General features: G+C 40.7%; 1 long non-coding RNA gene across 1 annotated transcript in view; it reads right to left on the reverse strand.

Moving 5' to 3' along the window:
* Nucleotides 1-19,391, reverse strand: part of LOC146561511 (uncharacterized) — a 512,369-nt gene that overhangs the window by 178,798 nt on the left and 314,180 nt on the right. Inside the window, exon 5 of the long non-coding RNA XR_014894894.1 lies at nucleotides 2,640-2,713. This is a non-coding gene — a long non-coding RNA (uncharacterized LOC146561511). The remainder of the gene's footprint in view (nucleotides 1-2,639; nucleotides 2,714-19,391) is intronic.

Below are 19,391 nucleotides of genomic sequence, written 5' to 3' on the forward strand. Positions count from 1 at the left end.
AAGTACTGAAATGCTCCACAGTCAGCTGTCATTACTGTGCCCGAGTAAAGTGAGTTTTGTATGCATCATCATTTAAGGTTTTCAAGAGGATTGAAAATGGTAATTGTCTGTAAGATAAAAATTTTGCCACAGCTGGGAGCAAGTAGACAGAAACAGCACTGAATTAGACAATTATTATCTACACAACAGCAAAACTTATTTTTAGTCAGTCAAAGCAATTAAATAAAAAATTGTTTAAAAACAAAAACAAAAAAGGCAATTCAAAAGAACTTGACTCATCAAAATAATTCAGCAAACTTAGCAAATTAAAACATTTCCTAGTCCTTCTGCTACCTGCATGTCTTTCTCCTAGTATTAGTGGTAGTTTCCTTAAGGTTGGCTCCACAACTGTGCTAAAAAAGTCATACTTTATGGCAGAAATAAATACATCTAAGGCCTGATTTCCAGTCTTCCACTTCCCCAAAGTTAGCACCCAGTTTAATGCTACAATGAATTATAGATATGCCTTACTAACAAAGCTAGGTAGCGAGCAATAGTGTTGGCTGGTATGTTCAAATACAGTCTTGAGCATTATAGAAACAGTCAGGATGGCTAGAAAGTCAAACTCAAAGCTTTGAAATGGAAGTCCAAACTGGCAGATGACACTGTGGCTTTGTCCATATACAGTCTGCGCTCTCCACTTTTTCTTTGTCAGTCTAGTCATCAGTCAAGTTTATGACTCCAGAAAATCCCTATGTAGCCACTAAACAGATATATTCACAGAAGGTGTGGGAGAAGAAAATGAACACAAAATCCAACACAGAATATACACAACCGAAACTCAATTGCCGCTTGGAATGAATGATGAAGAGGAACGTGCTCGTCCATTACTCATGATGCAGGACTGTCTCTTCTCGCTTTGCAATCGGACATGAGTTTGCAGTCTGAATTACAGCCCTTTAAAAAACACTTTCAAGCCCTACCTGTGACCCGTGCTTACAGTATTAGCCCGATGGGACTGCTGTTTGCCTACTTTATTGCTTGGTTCGTCGTTTTCTGAGGCTTTTGGCCGGCATTTCTGTGAAGGCTCCCCAAAATACACATGCAGGCTTGATTGTGTGGGCGCCACCTCGGTGATTGCCTATTTAGTGAGTAATTATCCCTGTCTTTCTCACTCTCAGCCAACACAAGCGCTGATTGAGTTCCTCTCATTGTGGGTAATGTCTTATTTATCATAAGAGGCCAGTGTGAGTTTTGTAGAAAGAAAAAGCACAAAGCATAGTCATCTGCAGCTATGGAAGATAAGGGCGACAAAACAAAACAAACAAAACAGCAGGTTAATATATTCTTAAAATGGCTTGGCATCGGGGAATGAAACTTTGCAAGTTCCAGAAAATACTTTGATTGTGTCATGTTTAAAAAAAAAAAACCCAAAACCCCCAAACTGTACGTTTCCATGAGATGTGAAGACCAGTTTATCCCTATTCAAAGAGATACCAGTTGTCAGTGTTAATTTTAGTATCAGAGCACTTTAAATTAGAAGACTAAACTAAATTTAGCTAGCTTTCAGCAAGCATTTCAGAGGCCGCAGCGGGTAGTTTCCTATTCCGGGCACAGTAAAGCTTGGCTGTTGCCACCGCCGCTCTGCAGCTAATCTGTTTCTCTGTGTTTATTAGTAAATCAAAAGTCTAATCAGCTCTGAAGCTGCAGAGTAGAGGAGGAGAGGAAGAGCACAGAGGAGGAGGTGGAGGAGGTATGGGCTATTTTTCAATCTAATGGCCAATTAAGATCAGGCTAAACGAGGAGGCAGGAGAGCATTGTCTTGTGCAGACCTCATTGAGACTCTAATAAAATGTCAAAATACCACCTTTCTCCTACAAACACACACACTTTGTCTTTGGATCACTGTCTTAATCTCCTTCATTCAATCTCTTTTTCCTTTACGTGAACTCTGCCTAATTTTTTGCTTCTCTTTTGTCTTTGTCATTCTTCTCAAAATACACAAACATTCCCAGTGTTGCACAGAAAAGAAAAAATCCCCCTGCCTATTTTTTTTTCTGTTGCTCCTTCTCTAGCTGCCGTTCTTGCACTCCCACACACTGGATTCCCTCTCATCTCTTTTTTATTTAGAAGGGCAAAGACAGAGAGAAAAGGAGAAGAAAAAAATAGAGCTATAGATTTGAGCTGCATACTGTATCAATTTTGCCCAGTCTAAATGACCTAAATAAGGAACTCAATACTGCAGGGTCTGAATAGGAGGGCTTAGTCCACATATTTATTGAATCCAGCCTTTTTGTCCAGTGCCAGCGCACTCTGTGGTTTTAGACTCCACTCCAGTGATCCAATGTGGAATGGAAATCCGATCTCCCTCCCTCTTTCGCTCTTTCTTTTTCTCATTCTGAGTTTGTTTTTTTTCTGTTCTTCTTCCACCAAGCTCAGGCTTGGCAGCACAGAGATGGAGGGAGGATGGTGGAGAAAGATAAAAAAGAAAAGAAACAAACAGAAGAAAAAAACAAGAGAGCTGCGGCACCAGTGACACCATACACAGGTGATGCCACAAGTGCAAGCGCAACATAAAGAGCTGCTATACTACTGTCTACTGTAACATGTCATAATTTAACATTGGTTCATATTGATTTTTATGAAATGTTCTCACTTACTTGTCTGTGCTGGCTCGATCTGTGCTCTTTCCAGTGCTCGGGGAGGACATCAGAGAAGGAAAACCGCTCAACCACTGCAAAGAAAAAAAAATGTGCATGCATTAGTACTGCATTACTGTTATACTGCATGTTTTTACACCAGAAGTGGAATTTGAGCCAGAGCTAATTGTTTAGTTGGTCCCTTGGTCCCCAGTGACAAAACTTTAGTATGTAAGGGCACGAGTAGTCCGCCAGGGAACTGAGCGAATGCTGCAATGCTTGACTTTAAGTCACAGCGTTATCTACTCCTAAACCTAAGCAAGTCATTTTCATCATTCAACATCAACAAAAATTGAGTGAAAATAACATAAATGCAAAATTACAAGTGGAGTTCTCATGTAGTCTTTCACACAGTGCACACATACAGTGAGTTTCAAGAGGAAAACGTCTCAAATCGAACACTGAGTTGTACATTTAACAAAAAGGATGTTTACAGCATCTTATGATTGTCATGCTAGCTACTGCATTTGTGAACATCTGGAACTTGCCACAATTCTCTGACCACATATTTTACTAAATTCTTCTACAGTGGAGATGAGAAGTTGTAACGCATAAACACTAAACACACAAGAAAATGTGGGATTTTAGCCCTACCTAAAAGGTAGCTAGCACTGGTGGCATCAGTGCTGATGTCTCTGAGAGAAAACCAGCATGCTAAAGCCCTGAGGCAACTGTTGTTGTGATTTGGTGCTTTCTAAATAAAATGAACATGAATTGAATTTAAACAAGCTGTTCCTTGCTCTTCTTTTCATTGCTATGAGTTATTGTACTCATGCACAGATATGTGTAACAAGTAAATGTGTAAATTACGAGAAAAAGTTTTGTCTTGCAAGCCATCTTGGCTAACATATTCGATGTAGGAGTTAGATTGGAGTGTGAAGAAAGTATCAAAAATAGATTTAGAAAATAAAAACTCCTTTAACATGTTACCAGTGAAAGCCTTGATGACTGAGCGGGAACCTCAACTCCAGCCACTGAGACTGAACAGGCTCAACCACAATCTATAAGTGATGACTTTTAACCAGATACGTAAAGTTTAGTCCACGGTTTTGATAAATACACCCCCTCAGTTTTCCATTAATGATGTTAAACCCCCCTGTAGACCTTTTATTTCATGGCTTTTCATTCAGCTGAGATTTTATTTTATTTTTTTACATTTTATTAATATATTTAATATGGTGTATTTAATCAATTCGGAGGTCTGGTTTTCTAGGTTTATTAAAAACTTGTTTTAGACACACTGTAAACTTGATTTTATAGAATGTGACACATTGAAAAAATAAATAATAAAGAGCTCAACTTTAAACATCAGCAGCAATAATAGTAATCTATAAAAGACTGGGGAGAAGTGGAGACCATTTGTCTGTAGAATAGCTACTTTTTTCTCTCTCTCTCTCTTTTTTTTTTAGCAATAATAAACTGTGTATATAATGGTAAATGGCCTGTATTTGTATTGCGCTTTTACTAGTCCCCACTAGGGACCCCAAAGCACTTTACACACCCAGTCATCCTCCCATTCACACACTGGTGGAGGCAAGCTACAGTTGTAGCCACAGCTGTCCTGGGGCAGACTGACAGAAGCGAGGCTGCTATATCGCACCATCGGCCCTTCTGGCCAGCACCAGTAGGCGGTAGGTGAAGCGTCTTGCCCAAGGACACAATGACCGAGACTGTCCGAGCCAGGGCTCGAACCGGTAACCTTCCGATTGCAAGGCGAACTCCCAACTCTTGAGCCACGATCGCCCTGTGTAGCATCGGTACTTAGTAAAGGAACAGCTCTAAAAAAATTCCACCACAGCTCATCATTCTCAGCCGTTGTGTTTCTAACGGTAAATATTTTAATCACTATAAAAGTAATGATATTTCAGACTTCTCGAGGCAGGAAAGAGTGCACAGAGGTGAAGATGTGCAGAGAAAGTGTATAAAAGAATAAAAGACAGACAGCACAAAGTGTTTTTTCAATCTTTACTTTTTTTCTTTTCGTTTGTGTTAAACTTTTTTTGGAGTTTCTGGGTGTGTGTGCTTAAGGCAAACAAACAATCAAGGATTTAACTGAAAAGTCAAGGAATCACCCAAACTACTCTGCTTCATCCCGGCAACTACTTGTTGACACGTGACAGTCAGTCCATACAGCAGCTGCTGAAAAATTGCATCCTGGACTAGAAAGTGGTTTCACAGTCACTCAGCCAAATGACACTGTTGAGCCTCACAGCCAGCATTGCTGAGAAAGAAACTTAATGTATTTCTACAGTTTCATCACCATGAATTGATCTACTGAAACTAATCAAAATCACTCCGACAGAACAGCAAAACCACAGCCACACTGTTTCTATGAACATTAGAGCCCAAATCAACAAGTGGTATCTGGCCACTGCTCCATCGCCTCCAGCACTAAATCTGTGTGTAATATGCAGCCTCAGTCGACTTATACGTTTCAGTGTTTAGAACCCCACAGGAGGGAAGAAAGTTCTTCGAAAAACAGGTTTTATGTTTCTAATTTCTATTTGTGTGAAAATGCAGTTTTTAATTGATTTCTTTATCCAGTGAGTTTTCAAAGTCTCTTATAGGCCCAAGGGGTCACAGACTTCTCTCAGCCAACAGACCAGTCATAATCCTTCAGTTGTAGTCAAATCCACCAAATTTGAGCTGGAGTGTCTTCCCAAGACGGCAGCAACTTGGTTTGGTGCAGCTGCAAAGTTTCAGAGTTTCCCGTCGTAACCAGATGTTATTAGAACAATGTGAATGATGGATTTGCTTTAAAAGTAACCGAAACTTCAGGAAGCTTAAAGAAATACTGCACAAAGTAGTAATTTGGCCCTAGATGGAGGTGACAAAGGGGGTCATCCTGGCATGTCCTTTTATATATGTGTGTATGTGACTTTGTGCATGTCTGTGTGTGCGTATGTGACCTTTTTAAGATCCAGCAAAACTGCTAAACACACTCCCTCTGTGCCTGTCATTTACAGGTTGGCTATCGACATCTTAGAATCTGAGCTCAGGGGATCAGCGCTCACATGCCAGCATGCTACACATGTGGGGTCTGCATCAAGACGCACACGCATTTCCACGAAACACACTCACGTAGAAGCCAGTTGCTCGAAGCATATAGACAAAGAAGAAAACCATCACAATCTGTCGATGTAAATTCTGTGGCATTAGTGCCACTGCTTGCATGTGGAACTGATTGCTGCTGAAATGCTGTCAAAGATTAGGATGCTAGAATATCCTTTTCCATTGTGTCTTACTGACGTAGGATCACGAGAAAGCACTTCACCGGATCGGCACATCTGCTTTTGGTATTTATTTTTGGGGGGTTCAGAAGGGCATGCACCCAATTAAAATCAATAACTGCGTTCACTTCAGCAAAGCCTGCTGGCAGACTCATGCAATCAAAAAGCATGCGGACAGCTGATCCCTGCAACAGCTACAGGCTACCACATGTCCCTGCGTGTCAGAAAAACAATGGAAATCACTTCTGTCATGTCCTCAGGCTTTGGCCTCTCCGAGCTTTGTCTTTCAGACCAGGTTAACGTGTAAACATCACCCACCCCCCTCTCCTGGTCAACATCTTTGCTTGCTAGCGTCACCTTTGCATGGAAGTGATCATGAAACGTACGGCAGACTGTTAAAATACCTTGAGGGGGTAATCTTGCCTTGGAAACCTCACATAAGCTCCTTATCACAACACATTAGGAAGAGAAGAGGAGGGGAGCGCTAGTGTCAGCTGTCGGGCCCTGTTGGAGAAGGTGAGCCAGGCTGACTGTGACAGGTCAGTGAACATCGCTAGCCAAAGGCTTAGGAGGGCAAATGAAGACGCATACTGCCGTCATTTGGTTTCAACCCTGTCTCCTAATTGTAATGCATAACTTTTTCTTTTAATGAGGCATCACGAGGGAACACAAATTAGACTTTAAGGATACAAGGTGTTATTTCTCGTACAGATTATATTTCCTGAGCCACTTTAACTTTGGGTTGTTAAACTAGAACTGACTCAATAAAATCAACTGGATAGAATTCTATCAAAACAAAACCACTCAATTTTTATGTCATTAACATGCTCTCAGCTCACAGTTCTTTTATTGTTCATGGGACTGGATGTACCGGCCTGAATGAACTTCATAAATGTGAGTCATTACCAAGCAGACAGAAAACGGACATGAAAACTTTCCAATATGAGTTGTTGCGGTTGTGTGTCCAAAAACAAAGATATCAAAAGTATCTGCTTCTGGTAGATTTTGGTTGTGTAACACTTTTCATTCTTATTTTTGTTAAATACGAATAAAACTAACTAATCTAACTATGACCAAAAAAGTAATAAGTGACTATGTAGTGTTATAACTTGTGCAGCATGTTCAGACACCTAATTAGTTATTGTTTCACTGGTTATCGGTCTTTCTCTGATCTTCTGTTAAAAAAAAAAAGACTTTGTAAAACCAATGTATGTATTAATATTTTATAAAATATCAAAAAAAGAAACCATTAGAATCTCATTATTACTTTCTTTAATACATTTGCTACAGGACTACTGCAGTTATTTCAGGAAACTGGACAATCTGAAGGTCTTTTCAATATTGAATGAAGATAATTTACAGGACCACATTGGCGAGAACTGTAGTAAGGTACCTGATATTGGGATTGCCAGGTCTTGTCTGATTGAGCAATCTACATGGTGACCTTCCTCCCAGACGTGGACTTCTGTTAAAACCAGATGTTGGAACAAGATAGTAGACTCCTCGGCATATTTACTGTATTTCGTTGGATCTGTATATTAGGATGATACTGCTTACAGTATTGGTTGTGGATATATGCTTTTTTATGTACATTTCTAAAAACGGTCAGACTAACCTCTTAACGCCAGGTTACTGGTGATATATCTAGGGTTAAGAGTAGGGTTTGTATCAGGTTATCATCCAGACCTTTGAGTTCATCTTTTCATTTATTTATTTTTTAAAGTGATGCATTTGCTAATTTTAATATTTATTTATTTTTAACATGATCAAAGCACCATACTTTTAATTTTCCACCTGGTAATTTTAGGGTTTAAACAAATAACATCTTTTTGAAATACAATCTCTGCTAAGGTGCTAAGAGTCAGCTTAGACGTTAGATGGTACAATTGAAAAGAAAATGTTTGTCATATTGCTGGCATTTTTTTTATAGTGTGTTGATAAAAAGGCAAAATCAGGCTCTTGTCCATAACACCAAGAGACAACTAGCAGGGTATAGGGTATGCGTGCATGTATATCTAGGTTTTTCACTACCATTTCAGAGGTTCATATAGCTCTGTATAAAAGATATGGTAATGTGAGATTAAGGAAAACTGTCTGGGCAAGGATCCAAGATTATGCTGACGTGACGTGGGCAGCATTTTGAGCCTGGATTGTGACTCGAGTAAAGCCGCTTCCTCCTTGAACAACTACCGTCAAGGTGCCCTTGAGCAAGACATCAAATCCTCTGCTGTTCTTAGTGAAGCTGCAGACTATCACCACAAAGGCATGGTCTGTGTTTAAAGGGTCACTTGATCTAAATTACGAAAAGCTTATTTTCTCGATTACTCCTAATGACTGTAGAGGTAGTTTTGGTTTTATTTGATTTTGATTCCAGGATTTTCTGCAAAGTGAATGTAAGGATTTCAAAATATTCATTCTTTACTAAAGTTTCACATCATTTTCTTTGGTACAGTACAGACTGGAAGCAGCACATTCCTTGGATCTAAGCCTTAATTTAAACAGAAATTCTCAGACGTTCTTGCTGACATGTATGAAGGTGTAGAGGATCAAACTCCAAATTCTCTCACTGTGATAGCCAACACAACTAAAACCAAATACCCCCCGTCGCTTCATGACAATAAGTGTCAGCATCACAACTGACAGCATACTGCTGCACATTTAATGTAAAAGGGAAAACTGATATAAAAATCAAATAGCAATATCTCCAAATACACCCAGCTTTGCCAGCTGGCAGGTATATGTGCTTAGGTTTATTTAGTCTTATTAATTAACATCTTTTAACCCATTAACATTGTATGGCACTGTTCTGGCATGGCCAGGCATCCTTTGATGAGAGTGGTGTTTTAAAAAGCAACAATGTCCGCTCAGGAAGCTAGAACGGTGGTGGAATAAAAAGGTGTTGGGTTGCTTAAAAGTAAACCTGTCATATGTCAGTAGACAAGACTGAGAAAAAGTTGAGAAAAGTTCAAATCAGGACCCGCCCATGTTACATCACCAGTGGTTATTTCACCCATTGTCCCTTGAAGTGACCTTTAATGGGTTCTCGTGCTAAATGTCCCTTACGTTTGTCAGCCAGTTTCCTGTGGTTTGTGTCTCATTGGCTAGGTTTAGACACTAAAAAATATTACGTGAACAACAGGGATGAAAAAGTAATTGGTTAGCTTGGGTAAAAAGTTATGGTTTTGTTATTTACTTGTGTGCTGAAATGGGATCAAGGGGTCCTTTGACAAGCTAAAGCTTAAATATTTCCGTGTAGCAGAGAAGCAAAATTATGAATACTGAGGAGAGTGTCTTAGAAAAGTTTAGATCTTGTTTTAAGGGTTCAGTAGATGTACTTAATATGTAAATAAAAAAAAATACATCACATGCTCACATTAACTGTAGCTGCATCTGTGTGAATCTAAGACAAAACTCCCCCCCAAAAAACAAATAAACAAACAAACAAATAAAACAAACAAACAAACAAACAAACAAACAAACAAACAAAAAAAACTAATGGATGTTTTTAAATCGCTGTGCACACATTATGTGTATGTGTGAGACTAAATTACGATGGGTCATTCATGTGCACTTTAGTTGCAAGTTTGAATTGCTTTGGTCTTCCATTGCTTGCCACAAATAATGCATTTTATGTCCAGAACACAGAGGCTAATTGAGATGTAAGATTCACACCACAGAGCAGTAGATGGGAATGCATAATGAAACACGGAGCTGGATCGTATGCTAAATATAATGACAGAGGTGAGGCTGCAGATCACATTGAATATGAGGCAAGCACCGTCTTCATCTGCTTGCCTCCCACACACACACACACACACACACACACACACACACACACACACACACACACACACAATATAATACGCAGGTGCACACGGCTTAAGCACAAATTGAACGCAGGGTAGAAACACATAGTTTCACACTCAGTGAAACAGCAAACACACACAGTGTGAACGCATGCTGGAGCAGGCGGAGGTTTTCTGTTGTTGAGTTCAGCTGCATACACACAATCAAACACAACACACAGAAGCGCAGGTCAGAGAGTCCCGGTGGCGTAGAAACTGGCAGGCATCCTTCCACTGTGCTCCAACAATCCAGCAGGCTTTTCTTTACCACACTGCCAACATGCTTTCCCCCTTCTCACACAAACACACACACACAGCATACTGCTTTTCCTTTCTCCTCTCCAATCATCCATTATTGTAAGCCCTCACAGGCATTGCAGACAATGAGAAGTTGAATGGGAGAAAGTGAAGCTAATTTGTGGACATGCGCTTTGTTATTGTTTCAATAAAAATTCCCTATGAACATGACAATTACATAAGTACAACAAAGAGGCTTTTGGCGAAGCCTCCAACATGTTTCCTCTGTACAGACGTCCCCTTAGATATTCCGTAATGGATCATTACATAGAATATCTCCAAATAAATCACAAAGTTGTTTGTGATTCTTTTTGATCTCTGGCTGAAGAGGAAGAACAATGATGTTTGATACTAACTTCAAACTAAGTTGGTAAAACACACATTATGAGAGGAAAGGCATCTTTGCATGTTTGGTAGCTTAGTGGAATTGTTTAAGTCATAAAAACACTACCAATGAAAACTTTAATACTCTAATCTATTTTAATTTGAAAAGTCCTCCCTGTAATTCCAGCCTTTGTAGTCTAATTGGTTGTGTAAGTGCTTTGCTTTATTTTTCTGGTCCAGAGCATTTGCTATTTAGGCTAAACAGAGCAGATAAACCACATGTACGCTAACTCGCCGTCAATCTAGATGTTTCACCACTCAGCAGTCATAACACCTGAAAGTTGGAAGTTATACTTCTACCATGATCTTTGCTGATGCTGAACTGAGTCCTACATATCAGTTTTGTGATATTAATTCTTTTAGCAGTTAAGCACAGAAAGCCATGAAGTTAGCTGGTTGCTGCTCTATGGTGTACTGGATCCAGTGTTGCCAACTCCTCAGTAAGGAAAATCGCTATTGGCTGTCTTAAAAGTCGCTAAATGACGCCATCACCTAATTTGCATAATTGGTCATGCTAATGTAATTGTAACCAGTGTTGGTCAAGGTACTTGAAAAAAGTATTCAGTAACTAATTATTGATTACTTCCCCCAAAAAAGTAATCCCGTTACTTTACTAATTACTTATTTTCAAAAGTAATTAATTACTTAGTTACTCAGTTACTTTTTAAAAACACAATTTACAGCCTGAATAGGTGATAAAGCGCTAGATCTTTCAGCCCAATTCTACTTTTTCTGCATAATCCATCATACAAAATGTAATCAAATGGAAAAGTCTCTTTTTTTAACTTGTTTTATTAGTTTTAATCTTTTAACTTTATGCATCAAGTAAAAATTAAATTACGTGCAACATTCTCTGACTTGAAGAAATTAGTTTAACATTTAAACCTATTTTCTGCACATTCCAGCACATAAAATAAAAATATTTTTTGTGTTTACACTCAATCTTTCAAATAGATGCAAGTAAAACACAGCAGAAAATAAATAACATCAAAGACTAGCAGTCGTTTTGCTCTATTTTCACCTGTAAAGCAGGAATTGGGTAGGCGGAGGTTTGCCCTGGTGCAGGTGTGCCGCAGCAGTCAGTGGAAGAATCCGCGAGTTTCTCTGTGAATTTCCCATTACGTCGTTGCGCACTCGGAGCTTGTTTAGGGTTTTTTTTGCTGTAAAAAGAAGTTTTCTTCCCACTCACAACGGACACTAATGTTTTTGTCACTTTTTATGGAATCAAACTTAAAATAAGGTCAGTACTTCCACGCTTAAAACGCTGCACGCTCATATTCTCTCTCGCACTCGATATATTGCACTCGCTTACGTCATTGTCATGAGACATTCTCGCAAATAAAATCACGGTTTTAGTAACGCAGTAACGCAGCGTTCCTACAGGAAAGTAACGGTATTCTAATTACCGATTTTGCAATAGTAATCCCTTAATTTACTCGTTACTTGAAAAAAGTAATCAGATTACAGTAACGCACGCGTTAAAAGTAACGCACGCGTTACTGCTCATCTCTGATTGTAACCTACACTGCTGGAGAGAGAAATAACATCGTGGAAGAGACATAAAGTGAGCAAAACACCGTCCTAAATGCATTTAGAATTTATTTAGAACTACAAATTAAATCTTTTAGCAATTATTGTTTTTTAATGTCACAATTCCAACCCTACTCCTTTATCCGGGCTTCAACCGGCAAAAGTGACCTGAAATAGGCACTCTGGTGGAGTTTCTTTGTGTGTGTGTGTTTATAAGTAGTTTTAAACCTTGTGATCCACAAAACAGCATAACAGTAAAAGAAGAACTGACTGCGTTACAGTCAGTGCGGGAGCAGTGGCTTCACTCATGCGCGGTTCATTTGCAGTTTGGACGCATAGGTGTGAATCTGCAGCTGGGGGAGGACTATCCTCCGCCCGTGAACGCTTTAGCACTGGTGTGGTGCCCACGGCAGCACCCGCTGCTTGTTAAGAGTAAGGCAACATGCCCTTTCACGTCAAAAAGTCGTCTTAAATAAGTCTCCAATAACATTAGAAAAAGTCACCAGATTTGTTGCTAGTCGCTTTTTAGAAAAAAAAGTCGCTAAAGGGGTCTGAAAACTCGCTAAATATAGCGACAAAGTTGCTAAGTTGTCAACAGTGACTGGATCAAGTGTTAAAATGGTAAAGCTCAAAACCTGGGGCACAAAAACAGTTTTAGCTCACATTTCTTCAAGATATTCTGAAGAAGCTAATAGCTGAGATAATGTTAAAAATAAGGTGAGGGACAGAAAGTTTTAAGGCGATGTTGCCTAAACTAAGCTAAGCTAAGCTAAGCATGCCTAAGGTTATGACTGTGAAATTGCCTGCTCATCAGACAATGAGCCGTAATACCATGCACAGTCCTCCTTTTTTAAATATATAACTTTTCTTCAGTATGATCCAAAATGAGTGAGTCCATGAAGTCATCTGGACTTCAGATGACTTCATCTGAAGTCATCAGCTATTTTGCTAGCACAGCTGTAGCTTTCAGACAGAATGCAGGTTTAAAGCACTTTCACAGAAGCTACATCCATGTTTTATACTATACTGCTTTGTGACCAGATGAGCTGCATAGTTTCACTGTTCTTAATAAAATCAAGACTGTTAATTATAAGAGAAACTGATAGTATAATTTTAAACTTTTACCTAGTTTCATTGCTAGCTTTCCTGTTTACCTACCAGTCAACATCTGGCAGCTCTTTCAGGTTATCTTGTAAATTAGCTCACTGAATAGCAGGTTGTAGTTTTTCCTTTGTAACTATTTTTTTTCATGAAAGCAAGTTAGTGCTCAGTCAAATGTGGTCAGTCAATAACAAACTTACATCACCATGCAATCAGTTTGAGTTACAATCCAAAGTCACAGAAAACTACACACATTAAACCAATTTACAACATTCTTCAACAATCTGACCCACATTTGCTTGGACTAGGTCACTTTTTACCCTTCTTCACCCTCCCACTTGCCCACCACACAGACACACACAGACCGCATTTTGGGCCGGGCAGCTCCTGGCTTCCACTTCAGGGTTTTGGCTGTGTCCCTTGCACTGTGACACACACACACACACACACACACACACACACACACACACACACACACACACACACACACACACACACACACTCCTCTCCCATGCTCTAAGATCCTGTTCATCAGCCTTTATTGTCCCAATCAAAGCTTTGCCTCCCTGACCGCCTTTAATATTCAAAACTGCAAGATGGTACATGAGCCATTTGTCTCAGTCTACATAACCCGCTAAAGGAGGATGGTTGTGTGTGTGTGTGTGTGTGTGTGTTCATGAGAGTACATGTTTCCACACAAAGTGGAGCTGGATAGCTGCAAGTTGCCCCTGACACCAAACTTAATTCTCCAAAGCGAGGCTGGGGATAAATATTTCAAGGTCATTCTGTTTGCTGTCTGTTGTCTTGTTCCGGGAGCGCTGACTATAATAGGAATATATGCATGCCTAACTAGGGGCTTTAGAACAAATTTACTCTCTGCCTGCTGCTCTCTGTTTCTCTGCCTATAGGCACAGGCCAAGAGATGAAAGATGGCTGGCAAGCGATCTGCAGTGGACATATAGGACCGTGTGTCTTCATCTGTACAGTCCATGGCGGTGTTTCTGTATCCTATTCTGAAACCATTACATATTAATGAAGCTTGTGTTGTGAGGAAGTGTTCTTGGTTTGCAGGTGTATTTAAATGGTTCTTCTTAAAACAAAAACTTGCATCTATCAGATTAAAGTCCTTGATCAAGCCGCTTATAAATTACAGACAAAAGCAACCTTTTCACTCCTTTTCTGGTGGAATTTATTCAAAGGTAACATTTCTTTTAGCTGAACAAAGGCAGCAGGAAAACACTCTAACAGCAGGCACTTCCACCTTCGAGCGTGGCGATCAGGGACCCTTTTAAGCACCCTTAAAAGTTAATCTGCATCTACACCCATGATTTTTTGCCAAAATGTTATCTGCATGCTTTTAACTTTGAAAATGTATTTTTTTTTCCATATCTGGTAGCCAGGAGCTGAATAGCCTCTAATAAAAAGTAAATTCCTGAACACTTCCCCCCGTATTTGAGGCACTTGTTGCTTCTCTGTGTGTTTTGTTTCTTTATGGGAACTCAAAAGAAGGTTGATAAGGCTTGAAAAGTTTGTTTCATTCACTAATGTGAATCAATAAATTCCTCAAAAAGATTCTCAGATATCTCACTGTGACTCTCAAGTATCTTTAGAATCGGAATTTTTTTTAGATTGTCTGAAATTCCTGCTTACTAGGACATATTTTAACAGCTGCAGTTTTACAGATGAATTCAGCCAACTTATGACCACAGCTAAACCTGCCTTTGATTTTCAGTCTAGGTGTGGAAGGTGAGTGTGACCATAGAGACACAACAGGATAGAATGGAACTGGTGAATTTGCAGATAATAATAAGATAAGACAAGAATAAAAACAGGGTAATGGGCCAGTTCCCTGTAAGGAGCTTTGTCGTTGCCACATGGCTACCCTTTCACTGTGTTAGATCAGCAGCATCATGTGTTATCTTGTAAATGGGATGCTATTTCAAAATGTTTTAATGTATTCAAAATTCCCGTCAATGTGTTAAGGAAAGCATTGGGTGAGCTAAAAATGAAAGACATGATGGGTTTCTGGAATTTGTAATGTGAGTTTTTGCACCCATCATGTTGGTTTTTGGAGGCAGAATTGACCATATTTTAGACTGTGGGATGGAGAAGAAAAGTATCAACTCACCAGCAAGCTTGGTTAGCAACCTGAATCCAGAAACTCTGAGGGTCACCTGTGTTGAGTAAGAGTAGCCAAAACTGCACAAACCTCTTGGAGTATCTATCTCACAGCAAGTTGTAATATTTGTTAGGTAATTCCATCAAAAATGTTACCAAGAGCACAACCATGTTCTTGAGATCCAGTTGAGTTAAATAGGTTAATGGTGACGAAGCTGCCCTCAACTACAACGCACCCATCAGGAAGCCACTCCACTCATTTTAGACCTGTTCTCTTTATTCAGGTCTATAATGCTACATCTGTAAAACAGTCCTCACACAGGTCATCACAGAACAGAAAATGATTTTACTCACATTCATGAATATGACCATGAATATGTTCATAATTGTCTCCACTAACAAGCTTGTGTTTTTTCTGGTGTTTGTGTGTAAACACAAAAATCATTTAAAATCTGACTTACATCCACCAAGGTCTAACCAACAGGTATCATACCACATCTGACCTCTGACCTCTCCTTTAAGGGCAGTAGATTGACCTAAAGGTCAATCTAAAGGTCAATCTACTGCCGAGCTCCGCTGGTTTCTTCTTTCTGGCGCAAAGTGGGCGATAAACAAACAAGAGAGACGGGACTTGCGACAGAAAAGCTGAAAAGCTCAGCTGATCATTGATCAATTTCATGATTGAAGTAGAAACAGAAGAGGGATGGGGAGCGAATGAGAGAAGAACAGGCAGTTGTGCTGCAAAGACACAGAAGAACTTCAGCTTTGTGTCTTTTTCGTTGTAGCTGAAGTACGGGACAAACTGCCTTCCTTTTCACCTCAATACAAAACGCGTAATATTTTCTCTGAATACGAGACAATTCCGTTTTTTTAGGGGACTGCTGCTTGGTTAGAAATATAATGTTAAATTATATATAAGTTATTCATCTCCAGTTATTTACAAATCGGTACCTATTAGTCATTATCTGCTCCCAATAACAATGTTTGTGTAATCAAAGTAAACTTCTGTCATGCTGACCTTATCTGATTCTCACTGTACTACAAATTTCTTAAAGTACTTCTTAACGTAAAAAAGAACGAAGAAAACAAAATGAATATATAGAAAACACAGTAATCACCCTGCCTGTGATAGGGTTACCTGGAGCCAGGCCCGTCAAGGGTGCTTGAGGGCGAGTGTCTGGTGGTGGGCAGTGGGGCCCGGCTGGTCACAGCCCAAAAAGAGGACATGGGCCCATCCTTCTGCAGGCCCACCACCCGCAGGGGGTGCCATAGGGGTTGGGTGCAATGTGCACCAGGTGGAGGCCACGAGCAGAGGCCCTGGTGTACCAATCTCCAGCTACCAAGACATTACTGTGTCCATAAAAAGAAATACTGCACACAGAGTGAGATGCCTCGGTCGAGGTTTGCGTTCTCTGAGTGCTGCTTGTTTGTATCTGTGAATGTTTATTTTATTCACTCATGCAGGCATGTATCACATATTAAACAATTAAGGTACAGCAGAAAACTCAGCATATTTTAACAGTAAGTTGTTGGTTTCTGGGAAAAGAATCTAACATGTCTGTTTAAGTCCATGGATTCTAACAGATTTCAGCTCTTTGTGTGCCATGTTTCTACTTGGTTGTTCAGGTTTTGGCCCTCTGCTGGCTGTAAGACACTCAGACTTGGACCTCTAGGGAAAAGTGTTGCCCACCCCTGCCTAAATACTATCCAGTTTCAAAAAAAATATTTACCATGAATAAAGCTGCCATGAAGGAAGAAATTAGAAATAAAGGACCCCCAAATATTTTTACACCAGGCTGAAAATGTTTATCTCTCGGCTGAATCTGGGCATTAGGTTGTGATTCCAATTTTGAGCCACCCTCAAGTGTCCATTAAAGGAACTGCAGCCCCGGAGGTTTCCGGTTGGCGAAGAAAAGCAGCCAGTGACTCATTCTGAAATGGTGAATGCAAAAACATCAGTGCCTTTAGTAACAGCCAGGCCTGTACTCACACTGAGTAGCCTTATTTCCCATAATTACAGCTCCGCTATCTCCCCTAAACAAAATAATTTCATGAACACATTTCTGAAAGTGTTTCACATTTTCTTCGGAGGTTAAAAAAAGGCAAAGGCGGAGGGAAGCGCTAACGAAGCATGGTCAAAGTGCAAGCAGGGAGAGACTTTTTCATCTTGGCGGGAGATGTAAAGTAATGAAGTTGACACCAGTGTCCACCCCATTAGGCTGGGCCTGCATGGACCATTACAGGCAGGGTGAGAGGACAGCCCAAAGCCAGAGGACCCCACGGAATAAACACACACATGCACACACAATCACACATAAAAGCAGAGCATAATGTTATTATGTCCACACTTGGCATTCTTTCTTTAGGGGTTTGTCGATACTTACAAGCTAAGTGACAAGCTGTGTCTGCGGAAGTGTGTGAACAGAAGCTCAGAGATAGTCGCACAGTACATTCCTGACCCCGTATCGAAAGCCCAGCATATTCTTTTCTATAATGTGTGTACCGCATACATGTGCGCACGTACAGCTTTCCTGAGTGACTGTGTATAGCAGCAGGAATAGGAATGCATATGAGTGTGTGTGTGTGTGTGTGTGTGTGTGTGTGTGTGTGTGTGTGTGTGTGTGTGTGTGTGTGAGTGTGTGTGTAATGGAACGATGTGGTGGCAGCCCCGGTTCTCCCGCTCAGCCTGTCAGGGAAATATAATTTGCGCCTTCAGTGCTTTTCACCTGGCTCATATGCAGCATGCAAATTTATTTCTCTAATAATCCGAGTGCGCGACGGCCCTCCTCCAGGATTAATGACAGCATTCCCGGGGCCTCGCCTCCACCCCGGACCGCTGGAATATTACCACCGTGCACCCCACCACCAACACATCCCTTCCCTCTCTCTCTCTCATACACACACACACACACACACACACACACACACACACACACACACACACACACTGTGACATGGAAAAATTGTGTTAGTTCTACACAGAAAAACGCTGGGGTATTTGTCCTGCTAGACAATATAATGGGCTGGTGCATCATCAGATTGCAATGTCATTTCAAAAAACCTTGAATACAAATAATGGGGAGAAGGTGGGTGGTGGTGGTGGTGGGGGGGGGGGGGTGCAAGGGGAGGAGAGAGGAGGACTCGTAGGATAGATGGTGCGTTTTCTAATCCGGTGGACTAGTTATCCTTCATATCAGGTAGAGCGGTGTCACGATGACACATGCACACATGCACAGAAGAAAAACACACGGCTCCGTTATTCAAATGAAGTGTGCCGCATTGTGCAGAGCTTGCTGCTTTCCTGGGACACATCCCTTTTTTCCCCCTCTTCCACCGTTAATTAATCTTAGAGATCTTTTTTAGCATCCCTCCCTCTCTTTCTCACTCTCTCCCTCAACCCTCCCCAGCCCCAGCTCGCTGGCTTTTTCTAAGCAAACAGTATGAAATATGGATATGGGAGAAGTATTAATTATAACCCCATGTGTGGGTGTAGATCTGTGTGTTAGGAAGAGGGAAAAAAGAGAGGCGAGAGAGAGGGGAGGAAACAATGTGCCAGTGCCACCACCCACCGCCTGGATCTGTCACAAGAGGCTGGGAAAAGAAGGAGGAAGAAGCAGAGAGAGGAGGGAGAGATGTACCGAGACAGTGTGAAAGAGGAAGGCGAAGAGGAGTGTGCTCGTGTGGTTGTGTGTGTCCTTCTATTAGTGTGTTTAAGTGCCACCCTGGCTTGTGTAGCCCTTCACCTGCGAACAGAGAGCGCCTCCATCACAGGTGAGGCCATACAAAGCCTCGGTCGAGGCTGTCATCCGCTGCCATCCAGCACAAAGCGGGTTAACTTCAGCTCTGGCTCTGCACCCTGACAGGCCGCGACTGCTGGTCACTTATCTTTTTAATTAGCTTTTCACTTGTCCTCAGCCTCCCTGTGGTCCCCTTCCCTCTGCCTTTCCTCTTTCTCTCCCTGTCACTAATTCTGAGCGGACTACCGTGAAAAAAAGTGATTGTGCACTCTCATCTTCATACACTTACCACTGTGAGCCAGGGTACCGAGAAAAAAATGAATGTATGTGCAAAATGTGGTTGAGGTATTATTCATGTTAATCTGTTAACATCCACCAGGTCATCAGTGAGTCATGCAGAGTTATGGTTGGGGTGGGTTTTTTTAGCCACATGCTATAAAGGCAATTTTTTTTATTGCATTTTATGTATTT

This window comes from Mchenga conophoros, linkage group LG13 (genome assembly GCF_057382185.1).
Source record: "Mchenga conophoros isolate Kocher_MC1m ecotype Shallow Benthic linkage group LG13, M_conophoros_male_GT1.1, whole genome shotgun sequence".
NCBI classification, from domain to species: Eukaryota; Metazoa; Chordata; class Actinopteri; order Cichliformes; family Cichlidae; genus Mchenga; species Mchenga conophoros.